The sequence below is a fragment of the Saccopteryx bilineata genome, chromosome 5, assembly GCF_036850765.1.
Source record: "Saccopteryx bilineata isolate mSacBil1 chromosome 5, mSacBil1_pri_phased_curated, whole genome shotgun sequence".
Lineage (NCBI taxonomy): Eukaryota > Metazoa > Chordata > Mammalia > Chiroptera > Emballonuridae > Saccopteryx > Saccopteryx bilineata.
This window is the reverse complement of record NC_089494.1, coordinates 263,363,084-263,378,791: the sequence shown is the minus strand read 5'-3', so window position 1 is coordinate 263,378,791 and position 15,708 is coordinate 263,363,084. Positions and strand designations below refer to the sequence as shown.

At 62.4% G+C, this 15,708-nt stretch overlaps 1 protein-coding gene across 4 annotated transcripts in view; it reads right to left on the bottom strand.

The window, feature by feature from the left end:
* The window catches only part of SH3TC1 (SH3 domain and tetratricopeptide repeats 1), a 46,410-nt gene extending 34,054 nt beyond the window's left edge, over positions 1–12,356 (bottom strand). The window contains exon 1 of one of the 4 annotated variants that reach the window (XM_066280506.1): positions 12,202–12,356. The gene's annotated coding sequence lies outside the window, so the exon portion shown is untranslated. Of the gene's footprint in view, positions 1–6,990; positions 7,013–7,927; positions 8,057–11,966; positions 11,988–12,201 lie in introns of those variants that run through there. The other 3 variants (XM_066280509.1, XM_066280508.1, XM_066280510.1) reach the window with 3 other exon arrangements.
* Between the last annotated feature and the right edge of the window lie 3,352 nt (positions 12,357–15,708).

The following is a 15,708-nucleotide window of genomic DNA, read 5'->3' as shown; positions in this document are numbered from 1 at the left end:
CACTGCCCGCCCCCAGGTGCCGGGGTGGAGGCCCAGGGAGGAGGCCCAGGCTCCCTCCCGCCTTGCCCCCGGGATTGGGGAAGTGCGCCAGCTGCCAGGCCTCCCTGCCAACCTCAGTCCTGCTCTCTGTTCCCCTTCCACTAACTGCACGCTCACACGCACGCCTGTGCCAGCACTCCCAGACGCGCATGTGCGCTCCTGCACGGACGCAGGTGCGGTTCCGTCACGCCGCCCCGCCCCCCATGGAACGTGGGCCGGGGACAGGTGGGGGTCCAGCTCCACAGCTCTCTGTCCCTCCTCTCGGGCTGGCTCCAGGACCCCCCTGGTTTGAGAACAGGGAATCTAGCCCTGTTCGCTGGGGAGATCGGACTGGGTCTCCTGTCAGCTTCCACAAGAAGCAGGAACTGATCTACTGATCTGCTGATCTGGGGTCGGCGCCCCAGCCTCACAGCCCTGCCCCCACCCCGGCCTGGTCTACTCTCACGCCCTCCCCCCCTCCCCAGGCATGAGCTCTGGTCCCAGCCCGGCCCTAGGAGGGCGACCTTCACGTGTGGCCTGGTAACACCAGGAAGAGACTCTACATTAAGTGGTCATGTGCCCATTTTACTGGCAGGAAAACTGAGGCTCAGTGAGCTCACGGGACATGCCCAAGGCCAGTGACAACTGCAAGGCGAGCTGGAGCCATGTCTGACCGACACTGAAAGCCAGAGGCGAGGGTTTCCAACCACGGGGTGCCGGCCTGGGGGAGAAGTCTCCACGTCCCGGGGCGGGGCTGCCGGCCTGGGGGAGAAGTCTCCACGTCTGGAGCAGGGCTGCCGGGCACAGAGGTTCAGCAGCCCCCCTCCCGGCCTCTACCAACTAGATGCCAGCCCCAGCTGTCACACAGAAGCCAGCTTCAGACACTTGTCCCCGGGGGGCGATGTCCCTGGGCTGAAGACCATCATTCCATGCGAAGCTGCTTCTGGGTGAGGCCGTGGCAGTCCCGTCTGCGGTCTGCCCTCCCCTGTCTGTCCTTCCCCGGATCAACTCCAGGCACACGCACAGCCACCCCACGGTGCTCCTGCCTGCCCCCTCGGGCCTCGGGGAGGCCTCCACGGGGCCCGGGCGCCTGTCCTGTAGCCTCTCCGGGATGCGGGCCCCTGCCGCCCACGTCCCACCTCTCCTCCGTCCACGCCCGCGCTGGGTCCCCCGTCCACTCCGTCCACGCCCGCGCTGGGTCCTCCATCCAGCTTTCTGCCGCCCCCTTTGAAGCCCGTGCTCGGGACCCTCTGCCCCGTCCACAGCACGGGAGGTTGGACCTTCTCGTACTTGTCTCATATCACGGGGGCTCCTCTGGGTGACACTGCTGTCCCCATCCAGAGGCAGGTGCCCAAGCCCCTCCAGAGTGGCACCCAGGGCCTGTGGATGTCCACAGATGGGCCGACACCACCCTCTACCGGGAACGTCTCTCCCCGGCTGCACCCCGTCTCTCCCCGGCTGCACCCCGGGCTTTCAGCTGCCTCTCTGGCCTTCTCCATGGGGTGAAGCCCCGGGCGCCCCATCTCCAGCACAGGCTGCCCCACGGGGCAGGAGTGGGCCTGCCGATGGCACCCATGCCCACTGTGAACACCAGCGCTGCTGTGCCGGTCACACACCCTCGGCCTCCTCTCGCTCAGAGCACGCCCGGGAGGGGCAGGCATGGCCTATTGCCGGGCTCTGGGCCGTCCAGAGAATTCACTGGATGGGGATTCTCTAGCTGGCCAAGCCCAGAGAACACACACAGCCGGACTTGGGCGTCTGCTCCTGTAATGGACGCCAGTGTCCGGGCCTCCCCAGGGCAAAGGCACGGAGCCCTCCAGACCCGTGGAGGAAGAGGGACATGTCTGGAAGACCAGTCCCCGGGCCTGGACGCCCACTTCACCCCTCAGGGCTGGCCTATCTCCTGCCCAGGGAGGGCCCAGTGGGAGGGGGCTGCAGAGAGAAGCCGGGCAAGGGCACAGAGACCACCCCCCGGGAAGGCCTGCCCTTGGCCTCAGTCTCCTCTCTGTGAGGCGGAAACGGTTTTGCAGCCCACACCCCACGACCACAGATTGTGCAGAACACGAGATGCTTGGCTCTGCTGCCCTGTGGTGCTGGAAACGGTGTTGGAAGAGGCCCCAGACAGGCTCCACATCCATACACCGGCCCGGACACATTTCCTCTCCTGGACATTGTCCCCACAGCTCGAGCTGAACCCCGCATCCTGTTTGTCCCTGCAGCTGTGCCCTGGGCCCACGGCCAGAGGGGTTTTCCAAGAGCCTCTCCTGCTGTGCACAGGGCACCAACTCCACAGAATTCACCTTAACTCTGCACAGTGTACCCAGCTCCACAGAATGCACCCCGACTCTGCACAGAGCACCCAGCTCCACAGAATGCACCCCGGCTCTGCACAGAGCACCCAGCTCCACAGAATGCACCCCGGCTCTGCACAGAGCACCCAGCTCCACAGAATGCACCCCGGCTCTGCACAGGGCACCAACTCCACAGAATTCACCTTAACTCTGCACAGTGTACCCAGCTCCACAGAATGCACCCCGACTCTGCACAGAGCACCCAGCTCCACAGAATGCACCCCGACTCTGCACAGAGCACCCAGCTCCACAGAATGCACCCCGGCTCTGCACAGAGCACCCAGCTCCACAGAATGCACCCCGGCTCTGCAGTGTACCCAGCTCCACAGAATGCACCCCGACTCTGCACAGAGCACCCAGCTCCACAGAATGCACCCCGACTCTGCACAGAGCACCCAGCTCCACAGAATGCACCCCGACTCTGCACAGAGCACCCAGCTCCACAGAATGCACCCCGACTCTGCACAGAGCACCCAGCTCCACAGAATGCACCCCGACTCTGCACAGAGCACCCAGCTCCACAGAATGCTCCCCGACTCTGCACAGAGCACCCAGCTCCACAGAATGCACCTTAACTCTGCACAGAGCACCCAGCTCCACAGAATGCACCCCGACTCTGCACAGAGCACCCAGCTCCACAGAATGCACCCCGGCTCTGCACAGAGCACCCAGCTCCACAGAATGCACCCCGGCTCTGCACAGAGCACCCAGCTCCACAGAATGCACCCCGACTCTGCACAGAGCACCCAGCTCCACCGAATGCACCCCAACTCTGCACAGAGCACCCAGGTCCACAGAATGCACCCCGACTCTGCAGTGTACCCAGGTCCACAGAATGCACCCCGGCTCTGCACAGAGCACCCAGCTCCACCGAATGCACCCCAACTCTGCACAGAGCACCCAGCTCCACAGAATGCACCCCGGCTCTGCACAGAGCACCCAGCTCCACAGAATGCACCCCGACTCTGCACAGCGCACCCAGCTCCACAGAATGCACCCCGACTCTGCACAGAGCACCCAGCTCCACAGAATGCACCCCGACTCTGCACAGAGCACCCAGCTCCACAGAATGCACCCCGACTCTGCACAGAGCACCCAGCTCCACAGAATGCACCCCGACTCTGCACAGAGCACCCAGCTCCACAGAATGCACCCCGGCTCTGCACAGAGCACCCAGCTCCACAGAATGCACCCCAGCTCTGCACAGCGCACCCAGCTCCACAGAATGCACCCCGACTCTGCACAGAGCACCCAGCTCCACAGAATGCACCCCGACTCTGCACAGGGCACCCAGCTCCACAGAATGCACCCCGACTCTGCACAGGGCACCCAGCTCCACAGAATGCACCCCGACTCTGCACAGAGCACCCAGCTCCACAGAATGCACCCCGACTCTGCACAGGGCACCCAGCTCCACAGAATGCACCCCGACTCTGCACAGAGCACCCAGCTCCACAGAATGCACCCCGACTCTGCACAGAGCACCCAGCTCCACAGAATGCACCCCGACTCTGCACAGAGCACCCAGCTCCACCGAATGCACCCCAACTCTGCACAGAGCACCCAGGTCCACAGAATGCACCCCGACTCTGCAGTGTACCCAGGTCCACAGAATGCACCCCGGCTCTGCACAGAGCACCCAGCTCCACCGAATGCACCCCAACTCTGCACAGAGCACCCAGCTCCACAGAATGCACCCCGACTCTGCACAGAGCACCCAGCTCCACAGAATGCACCCCGACTCTGCACAGAGCACCCAGCTCCACAGAATGCACCCCGGCTCTGCACAGAGCACCCAGCTCCACAGAATGCACCCCGGCTCTGCACAGAGCACCCAGCTCCACAGAATGCACCCCGGCTCTGCACAGAGCACCCAGCTCCACAGAATGCACCCCGGCTCTGCACAGAGCACCCAGCTCCACAGAATGCACCCCGACTCTGCACAGAGCACCCAGCTCCACAGAATGCACCCCGACTCTGCACAGAGCACCCAGCTCCACAGAATGCACCCCGACTCTGCACAGAGCACCCAGCTCCACAGAATGCACCCCGGCTCTGCACAGAGCACCCAGCTCCACAGAATGCACCCCGACTCTGCACAGAGCACCCCAACAGCCTTCCAGAGGAAGAACAGGAGCCTCCCTGGGTCGGAGGGCTTTCCCAACAGGGGTCCCTCGGGAGGCTGAGGACGGGGCTGACCCGCACGCAGCCCTCCTGCAACGGGCCGCTCTGAACCCCCGCCGCCCGGCCTTCGAGTCCCTCTGGGTGGGCCCGTCACTCCCCAGACCTCAGGGATCGCTAAGTGCCTTCAAGCCCAACAGCTCTGACTCCAGACCCGGCTGTGTTCTCCTGGGGGGCAGCGGAGGGGGGGTGACAGGGCCAGCCAGGACAGCTCCCCAGACGGGCCTCCACCCGGCCCGCCCTGCCGCGGGCATGCAGCTGGCGCAGCCTCCCATAGCCGTGTCCAGGTGACAGCCGGCAGGGGAGGCCTGCGAGAGTCCTGGGCCGCACTCTCCAGGGTGGCGACGCCCACTTGGCCAGAGTCTGGCTCTGTCCAGCAGCTTCAGCCACAGCGGTGGTCATTCCAGGGCAGGGGCAGCGAGTACTTTGTGTCTGGGCTTTTGGGGCCATGGGTCTCGGCCACAACCCTGTGTCATCACCACGTGAAAGCAGACACAGGCCACAGTGGACAGGGGCTGCCTCGGGTCTGGGCCCTGCTCCAGAGGAGGGTCAGGGCTGAGGGGAATTTCCCAGGAAGGGGTTGGCACACGGGCGCTCCCGGCCACACTGGGAATTGGGGTGTATAAGGTTCAAGGACACAAGAATGTCTAAGCCGGGAGTGGACTAAGGCAGGCGTGGTGGGCAGTGATGACCAGACAGCTGCTGACCGTCTTGGGCTTGAAGCTGGCTCAGGACATAATGAAGCCGGGCCCCGCCTCCCTCCTCCTGCTGGACACGGCTGTGGCCCTGAACACAGGTAGTTCCGTCACCCGTGTGTCATGGTGAGCAGGGCCAAAGGCAGGTGATTGGATAACAACGCGCTTCAGGCTTACAAATGGGGAAACTGAGACCCAGGAGGACTGAGTCCCTCCGCCAAGGTCCCACGGAGACGGCTCTGAGAGGTCGGCTCCCAGCCCAGCCAGGTCCTGCCTGGTGACCAAGCCCGCGCCTGGCCTGGCTCCACACCCTGAGGCACCCCTCTGTCTCTCCTGGTCTCCGGTTCAACATCTGTGAAATGCAGCTATGACCCAGCCGAACGCAGTTCCCCAGAAAGACAGACAGACACAGTCACCGCCTCCCGAGGCGGCAGCCCGGTCCTCAGCCACACCCAGGTCTAAGGAACTGGGGGCAGGATCGGCCTGGGGAGGCCTTTCCCGCTGGCTCCTGGCCGCCCCAAGTCCGAGCGGGGATGCCTCTCGGGGACAGAGACAGAAGCTCTAGCTAGAGCCTGGCGCCAGCTGGGGCCGCCACACCGAGGGCGAGCGACGGGGCCTGTGCCCGCCGGGCTCCGCAGGTCTGCTGTTCCGGCCGAACCCCCCCCCCCGCGCCCCCCATCAAAGGTGAGCAGCGCGCGAGGCCCCGTGAGCGCAAACACGGCTCTGTGCAAAACAAGGGTGTCGGGAACAAACAACCAGGCTCTCCAGATGACCGATGGCCACCCCAGGCCGGGTCGCGGGACTCCAGGAAGCGGTCAGCACTTCCTCTGTGCCTGGGCTGGGCCTCTGTCCCGTGCTGTCCGGCAAGTGTGGCCCTTTGGGGGGGGGCGCTGACGCAGCAGCCGGGACAGCTGGCCAGGATCCCGGGCCTGTGTGTGTCAGGGACTCCTCCGGAGAGCGCTCCTTCCTCCGGGTGGTCGGTCAGGGCGGCGAGAGGCTGCCCTCGGAGCAGGGGTGCCCCCTCCCAGACACCTCAAATCAGGCACGTGGGTCCTGGGGGGTGGGTCAGAGAGGCACTAAAGGCTGTTCTTATGGCCCACACAGCGCACAAGGCCCGGGCTGGGACGTCCGTCTGGTCACGTCTCACACTGTGGGACAGGCGGGAGGTCACGGGTGGCCGGGAGGAAGTGCACAGGGGACACGGGTGGGGGACACAGAGGGTGTGTCGCACAACTGCCCCTTCCCCAGGAGCCTGAGAGCACCTCGGCTTAAAATGAGCCCCAGGGACACCCCAACGCCACTGGCCCTCGTTCCCCAAACCCCGGTCCTCCTGACTCAGTGTGGGACCCTCCCCCCCTTCCTGGAGTTCTGGACATTCTCGGAGCCCAGTCACCAGGGGGCGGATTTTGAACCTGGCCCGTGCAAACATTAACCCAGCCGAGCACACACTCCCCCAGAGGCCTCGCTGGGGAGTGGAAGTCTTTCTTGCCCATCTCCCTGGAAACCAGGCCCAGGTCACTGCAGGCTGAGTGGGGTCAGGAGGGCTCAGTGGGACTTTCCACAGGAGTCCCCAGGGTCCCCCGCAGGCCATGCCAGGACCTCGGTGATGCGGTCAATCCTCGGGCTGCTGCCAGCAGGTTCAGGGGGTGCGACCCTGCCCCTCCGCTCCCTTCCCCCAACACCCACCTGCAGAGCCTCTACCCTGACCGCCCACATCCCTCCCTACCCGGGCCGGCCTCACCCACCCTCCCAGACACCGTCCTGTCGAGGCCAGCAGCACCCACTACGCTGCTGAACGCAGAGGTCTCTTCCTATTCCTCCCTCACTGGCCTCTCTGTGGACACTCCCGCCCTGCTGGCCACACCCTCCCTCCCAACACCTCCTCCTGCCTCCACGCTTCCTCCCACCCCACCCCCCAGGCCACACCTCTCGGACACGAGTGTGCCGGCGGGGACTTCCACGGCCACCTGTCCACGCTGACAACCCAGCGCGCCCTCTCAGACCTGAGGGCATTCCCCTCGGGGGGGGGACCGGACACTGCCCCCCATCACCCAGCTCCCCTCCGTTCCCTGAACCCCAGGAATGGGCACCCTTCCTTCTGGCCCTTCCTTCTCCCACCTGCTCAGGCCCAGGCCCCTGCCTGACGGAGCCCACCCTTGGGCTCCTGACTCCCCCATGTCCCCCACGGCCCTGGCCTCTGCACATCGCCCTTCCGCTGATCTTCTCCTCCAGCCTCTGAGCTCAGCTCCTGTCCACCTTCCGTGGGCCTCCCTCGGGTTTTACCCCCCCCCCAAGGCCTTTGCTGACCGAGGACAAGTCAGCCCCCCAACGCCCCCAGCTCCTGAGAGCCCTGACCACAGGCATGCTATAACTGGGGCCTCTACCTAGGCTGCCCCTTGGTTAAACCGAGAGCACCTCACAGCCATGAGTCCCGCAAGGGCATTGATTGGGCACTCTACAAGTGTTTGTTGCATGACTAACAGAGAGGTACCAGCAATGGGGGGAGCAGTCCAACCAAGCCCCTGGGGACACAGAACAGACATGTAGAGGAGCAGACCCCTGGGTAATTTGTGCCCCTGATCAGGCAAAGCCACAAGCAACTCTGTCCCTTTTCCTTCAGCCCCTTTCCAGTCATACACCCTCTTCCTGGGGTGGGGGGGTAGCTGGGTTGGGGGCACTCACACAGCTGGGAGGGGCTCTGGTCTCTCCCAGCCTTGTTTGGTGAGACCTGCCGGGTGTATGGACAGGGCCTGGTCCTGTGCTCTCTGCCCTCAGACCGTAAGGCTGGAGATGAAGCCGGGGTCACAGCCTCATCGATGAGCCCGAGTGGCAGCCCCTTGTCAGGCTGACATGCACGCAGGTATCCTTCCCAGGCCAGTGTCTGTCAGCTGCAAGGTCTCCCGGGTCACATGGGGGGCGGGGTGGGGCGTGGCTAGAGCACCCAATGCGGGATGGGCACGTTCTCCACCTCCTGTCCCTGGCACAGTCTTCCTGCATTCACAGAAAGGCCACTTGGGGTCCATGCACCTCACACACCCACACTGACCCACACAGTACGAGCTGGGGTGTCGCATGGCGAGGGAGCGCACAGATTCTGGAGCTCTGGCCGTGGGTATCTGTGGGAGACTGTAAGTGGCAGAGCCCTTGCAGTTTGAGGCTTAGCAAGAGGCTAAGCTCTCCCCCGCCACACACACACACACACACACGCCTTCATATTGGCTACGAAGCTGAGTATTTGCACTCATCCCACCCCACTCCTCACCTCACTTGCTTGGTTAAGTTGCTAAAGGCTAAGATTTTCTCCACACCTCCGTGTTAGTTGTGGTGCTGGATGGATTGTTTCTACTCTTCCTGTCCTATCCATCCTATCCTCCATGTCCCTGGGAGAGACTGGAGGCAGTTTTCTTTTAATTCTTTGTTTTGTGAAGTTAAGATGTTATGCAGGGTGGAGGGTTTCTGCACTTGGGAAAATTCTTGGGATGCCTTGGAAATGTGACTTTGTTTTAATGATCTCTTTGATTTGCTAATGACTTCACTTTGCCCTATAAATAAAGCAGGTGGGGGGGGGGTGGAGACACCTTTTGCAAGCTATCTTTTGCATTGCAGGGAGTCCTCTGGAGCCCACCTTTTTTTCTCTTTAAACTTATTTTCTTAATTCCGTGCCGTTCCCACTCAGGACCTGGAATTACTAGCTGCGCTGGTCCCCGGCAGGTATCAGTCCGGCCCAGCCCCCAGGGCGTGGAGCGGAGGGCCCCACAAAGGAGTGATATTATGATCACTATTATTCAATGGAAGCAGGGCTGGGAACTAGCAGCATTGCCCAGCCCCAAGCCTGGCAGCCCTGCTCTGTGCCTGACCCGAGCCTGGGCACCGAGGACGTGGCTGAATCGGAAGGCCCTCTGCCCGGAGCCCTCAGTCCGGGGACACGGGACAGGGAGGGCTGGCCACGTGTCCTGCACGATGCACTTCAGTTGGGATTTGGTGTCTTTCTCAGTCTTTTAATTTTTAACAAACAAGATTACTGCTGGTTTCGGTTCAAAGCCTGCTGGACCTGGCCCCTCTGCCAGCAGCTATTTTTAGTCAAACTGCACCTGAGACGTTGGCCTGGAGGCCAAGTCAGAGGACAACATCACAGCTCTGCAGAAACACAGGGAGGGCCAGGAGCAGTCGGTTCCTCTGCCTGTCGCCTTAAAACACATGAAATAATGCTCAGTCTCTCCGCAACCGCACAGGCAGAGTGAGCCCGAGACCCTCCGTCACCTCCCCGCCTGGCAGCACCTGGCGGCCGTAGCTGCAGGGGAGCAGTGCCCGGGCCAGTCTGAGGGCCGCTTGCCAACCCAGTGGCCATAAAACCGCACGTGGGGTTCACCCTTTGACCAGAAGCCCCACCTCCAGGAAGTCCCAAGTCTAGACGGCAGGGCGACGGAGGTGTGGACACTTGTTATAACAGCGACACCTTGGACAGAACCCAGGTGTCGAGTGACTCACGCCGCCCCCACCCCCCACCCCCCACCCCCACTGCAGAGCGAGCAGCCCAGAGAAAGAGCGAGGAGGTTCTCTGAGCCACACGGAAAGACCAGAGCCGGGTTACGTGGGAAGGAGTACACTGCAGAGTGGGCCACCTTCCCTGTCCTTGGGGGGCCAGGACACAGGCACCTGTGCTGGCCTCTGTGAACAGACCCCAGGGGAGGGTAGAAAAGTGAACAGCCGTGGCGGGAAGGGGGGGAGGCTGAGGAGGGGCCGAGGGCTCTCGTCAGGTGAGGAAGCTCTCTGCCTGGCACTGTGATGGTGAATACACAACATTCCACACTTGTCAAAAGACACTCGACTGAACAGCACAAAGCACGAACCTTAATGTCCACCAATAAAACTTGGAGGAGGGTGGAGGGTGTCTGCACTTGGGAGAATTTCCTGCATTTGAGAGGGTGTCTGCCCTTTGTATCCAGGACGGACACAAAGAGTGACAACACAGTGAACCCGCAGCAGCCTCCCTGAAGAGGAGGGGGCCGCCACCCAGCAGCCCTGGCCGTGGGCGGTGGTCTGTGAGCCCGAGGACGAATGGAACCGCAGGGCGCCCTGGGCTCTAGCTGACCATGCTGTTCCCCACGGGGCCTGGTTACAAATTCCTTACTCCCTTCTATACCTGGACTGAAAAGTTGGAATATGGACATTTAAGTAAGGGTGGGTGGTGGAACCAGCTATGTCCCTATCGGAGTGGGGGGAGGTGCAGGAAATCAAGGGGGGGAGGCTGGAACGATCCTACCCACCCCTGTGGTCCCCGTGACAATGTATCAAAGACATCAGTGTGAACTGATGGCTCACTTACTATAGATACAAATGCTACAAATAGAGATACTTATTAGATACATGTGTATACATGGATAAGTGTATCCATGGGTTAGCATACTTTGGATGTATGTATGTATATATAGGAGTTAGGTACATATATATACTAACTTACAGATATGCATTATAGGTTAGTATACTTTATACTTATAGCTACATATATGCACAGGTGAGTATACACTCTTGTATCTCCAGGCTCTGTCAGCTGAGAGGTCTTAAAAGAAAAGACACCCAGTCTGGCCTGTGGTGGCGCAGTGGATACAGCGACAACCTGGAACACTGAGGTCGCTGGTTCGAAACCCTGGGCTTGCCCGGTCAAGACACATACAACAAGCAATCAGTGAACAACTACAGTGAAGCAACTATGAGTTGATAGTTCTGACTTTTACTTCTCTGTAAAATCGAGAAATAAAATCTTTTAAAAAAAGAAACATCACCCAGGTGGCGACACGCACAACCAACACACAAGAGAGGTCTTGGGGTTTCTCAGAGCACTCTCCAACAACGGAAATCAGGACTCTGGGAGAAACGACTGATTCTAGGGCCAGGCCAGAAGGTATACAAGATGAGCCGGGCTTGTGGTGGCAAAGAAGCAAGGGAGTAGATGACCGAGTGATAAATGGAACCCCACAACGGTGGCATGTGTCGAAGGGCCAAAGGACCCTCTATTAGATTATAACCCAAAGGTCCCAGAGTCTATCTGATATAAATAAAAGATTGGGTCAATAAATCTTAGAAACAACACTCTGTCTGGGGCCACACGCACTGGGAGTGATTCCCGCAGCCCCTGTGGGACAGAGAGAGGTGGTCACCGGGCTCCCTGGGCACGCTGATAAATTGAGAGGTGCAGCCAACCTCTCCTGGGGCCACGGAGCTGTCCCCTCACCCCTGCCAGCCTGAGCAAAGTCCAGATCCCTGGTCCCAAGACTGTGGGGGCGGAGACCCACCTTCAGCCACCACCTCCTCCCTGCTGCAAACCCGCTCGCAGGCCCACCCCCAGGAAAGGAGGGGTGGTGCTCAGGGCTTCAGGGACTTGGCCCCTGAGGGACCTGGATGGGGGCTGGGGAAGGGAGAGACCCCACCTTCATGCAGACCTCTAGGGAGGACAGGTAGGGAAGCCAGGACCCGGCCAGGCCGCCCAGCCCAGGATGCTGGCTCCTCTGCATGGTGGCTGGACGGCCCTGCTGAGGGCATGGCCCTCGCTGACCGCGTGTGGACACTGTGCGTCCCAGCACAGCACTCTCCTCTTGTAGACTGGGAGGCCAGGCTCAGAGGGGCGGGCAGTACTAGCCGCCCAGCCATTACCAGACCCCTGGGCCCACTGCCACCCCGGCCCTCATGAGTTCCCCCGAACAGTAGGGAGGCGCCTCCCTACCTTCCAATTGCCACCTTGAGGACATCCAGCTCCACCCACTGGGCTCTCAGCCCCTTTCTCAGAAATGGGGACAGCAGGCTGGCCCTTCCCCGGGCTCCGAAACCCTTTGGCGCCCTGGCCAGGCAAGTTTGAGGGCGTACCCCGCCTGTTTCAACAGGTGACCCAGCATGGGGCTTGGGGCTGCAGCATGGGGCTCCCTCTTGGGACAGGTCCAGCTCGGGGGTCTAGAACTTACCTGCCTGGGGCAGACACTTCACAGGCCCCTCAGGAGGGTTTCCACTGCCCAGCACACAGCTGGGGCCCAAAGGCGCACATTCTCAGGGAGCCCAGCCCTCCAGCTCCAATCAGTCGGCCTGAGCCTTAGGCCTGGGTCATTGGCTGTGCCAGTGGCTGACCCGCCCCAGCAGGAAGGGGCTGGCTCCTCCGTGACCTTTCTCCTCCTTATCAGCTATCTGGGAAGTGTCAGCATTCCTGGTCAGCATTCCAGAGCCAGCCAGCATCTCCCAGGAGCCGGCATTCCCGAGCAGGGCTGGGAAGAGCCGCAGCAGGTGGGCTGGCCGGCTTCCAGCCCCACCTACCCTGTTCCAGATGACTGGCCGACATCTGGAACAGGTGCAGGCCCTGGTCGCAGGCCTCCCAGAGGGGAGAGACACTGGGCCCTGGGGAAGCTGCTAGGGCCTCCCCCTAGCTGGGCTGGGGAGAGCTCTCTCCCTTCCTCCCGGGGCTGGGTCTCTGTAGCTGGGCCTCGGGGGCAGCCGGCTGGGAGTTCGGCAAGCATTCGCTGAGCACGTGCGGAGTGCACGGACAGCCACGGGGGCCGGTCTCTGTGTGCTGTCCACAGAGACTGGTTCCTAAACTTGCTCACAGTGAGTCACCTTGGGGTGCCCTTCAAGTTACAGGGCCCAGCAATCTGGACTTTTAATGGGTCACCCAGGGGTCCCGGTGGCGACGTTGCCGGGAAGCGTGGCCACGTGGGCAGTCCTGGAGGCTGGCCCGGCCCCGAGCCGGCCGGGACCTTTCACCCTGTCAGGCGACCTCCGGGTTTTGGACTCATGCAGGAAAAATTTCAAAACATGAGTCTAGGAGCAAGTTAAAGGAAGTTTGTTAAAGTGTCGGACAGAGAGGCAGAGGAAGGGCCCCTGGAGACCGGATCAGGGGTGAATGCAGGGGGGCAGAGCTGCCCGCTGCTCCCCTGGGCACCAGTCTCCTTGAGACCCTCCCACTTTAGGACAGAAGCCAAGTACACGCCTGAGGAGGGGGGGTGCAGGCATGCTCGAAGAAGGCTCTGTCCTTTGTCCGGAGGGTTTTATCTGTCTTCTGCAGGCAGGAATTTTAGGGTGGGCCCCAGTGAAAATCTCAACAACATTCGTTAGGTTTCCGGGCCATCACTTAGAATGCTGATGTGTTAAAACGAGCGTATAATGGGGTTTAGGGTCACTCTCTGTTGGTTGGTTGGTTGGTTGGTTGGACCTCTGTCTCGGACTAGTCCGGCTCTGGTTGGGTTTTTGTTACCTCCCCCCCCCCCCCCACTAAGGTGATAAGACCACCTGCTCTCAGGCATCTTCTGTAAGGGAGGGTGGGGTCTCGTGAGCTGGCTGTTCATTGCTCAGCTGTTGCTCCAGCCATCTGTGCAGTCATTTGCCTCAGTTTCCTCACTTCACTTGCCAGAGAGTTTTACTAGTTTCTTACCAACCTGCCACCATCGGCAAGTCTGAGCAGCCCCTGCTCCTGGCGCTCCTCCCACTACCCGTTCTGAGCAGCCCCTGCTCCTGGCGCTCCTCCCACTGCCTGTTCTGAGCAGCCCCTGCTCCTGGCGCTCCTCCCACCGCCCGTTCTGAGCAGCCCCTGCTCCTGGCGCTCCTCCCACTGCCTGTTCTGAGCAGCCCCTGCTCCTGGCGCTCCTCCCACCGCCCGTTCTGAGCAGCCCCTGCTCCTGGCGCTCCTCCCACTGCCTGTTCAGAGCCGCCCCTGCTCCTGGCGCTCCTCCCACTACCCGTTCTGAGCAGCCCCTGCTCCTGGCGCTCCTCCCACTACCCGTTCTGAGCCGCCCCTGCTCCTGGCGCTCCTCCCACTACCCGTTCTGAGCAGCCCCTGCTCCTGGCGCTCCTCCCACTACCCGTTCTGAGCCGCCCCTGCTCCTGGCGCTCCTCCCACTACCCGTTCTGAGCAGCCCCTGCTCCTGGCGCTCCTCCCACTGCCTGTTCTGAGCAGCCCCTGCTCCGCCTGGTGCTCCTCCCACTGCCTGTTCTGAGCAGCCCCTGCTCCTGGCGCTCCTCCCACCGCCTGTTCTGAGCAGCCCCTGCTCCTGGCGCTCCTCCCACCGCCTGTTCTGAGCAGCCCCTGCTCTGCCTGGTGCTCCTCCCACTGCCTGTTCTGAGCCGCCCCTGCTCCTGGTGCTCCTCCCACTGCCTGTTCAGAGCCGCCCCTGCTCCTGGCGCTCCTCCCACTGCCTGTTCTGAGCAGCCCCTGCTCCTGGCGCTCCTCCCACTACCCGTTCTGAGCAGCCCCTGCTCCTGGCGCTCCTCCCACTGCCTGTTCTGAGCAGCCCCTGCTCCGCCTGGTGCTCCTCCCACTGCCTGTTCTGAGCAGCCCCTGCTCCTGGCGCTCCTCCCACCGCCTGTTCTGAGCAGCCCCTGCTCTGCCTGGTGCTCCTCCCACTGCCTGTTCTGAGCAGCCCCTGCTCCTGGCGCTCCTCCCACTGCCCGTTCTGAGCAGCCCCTGCTCCTGGCGCTCCTCCCACCGCCTGTTCTGAGCAGCCCCTGCTCTGCCTGGTGCTCCTCCCACTGCCTGTTCAGAGCCGCCCCTGCTCCTGGCGCTCCTCCCACTGCCTGTTCTGAGCAGCCCCTGCTCCTGGCGCTCCTCCCACTGCCTGTTCTGAGCAGCCCCTGCTCCTGGCGCTCCTCCCACTGCCTGTTCTGAGCCGCCCCTGCTCCTGGTGCTCCTCCCACTGCCTGTTCTGAGCAGCCCCTGCTCCGCCTGGTGCTCCTCCCACTGCCTGTTCTGAGCAGCCCCTGCTCCTGGCGCTCCTCCCACCGCCTGTTCTGAGCAGCCCCTGCTCTGCCTGGTGCTCCTCCCACTGCCTGTTCTGAGCAGCCCCTGCTCCTGGCGCTCCTCCCACCGCCTGTTCTGAGCAGCCCCTGCTCTGCCTGGTGCTCCTCCCACTACCCGTTCTGAGCAGCCCCTGCTCCTGGCGCTCCTCCCACTGCCTGTTCTGAGCAGCCCCTGCTCCTGGCGCTCCTCCCACTGCCCGTTCTGAGCAGCCCCTGCTCCTGGCGCTCCTCCCACCGCCTGTTCTGAGCAGCCCCTGCTCTGCCTGGTGCTCCTCCCACTGCCTGTTCAGAGCCGCCCCTGCTCCTGGCGCTCCTCCCACTGCCTGTTCTGAGCAGCCCCTGCTCCTGGCGCTCCTCCCACTGCCTGTTCTGAGCAGCCCCTGCTCCTGGCGCTCCTCCCACTGCCTGTTCTGAGCAGCCCCTGCTCCTGGCGCTCCTCCCACTGCCTGTTCTGAGCCGCCCCTGCTCCTGGTGCTCCTCCCACTGCCTGTTCAGAGCCGCCCCTGCTCCTGGCGCTCCTCCCACTGCTTGTTCAGACAGGCGGACGGAGTCCTGGGACCAATACCGCCTCCCCTGTCCCTCCAAAGAGCCCCCTGAACCACCAGGGACAGGGCCACTGCTTCTGCCGCTGGCTGTGTGACGTCAGGCGAGTCTTTTAACCTCTCTGTGCCTCCCTTTCCTCATCGTTGAGT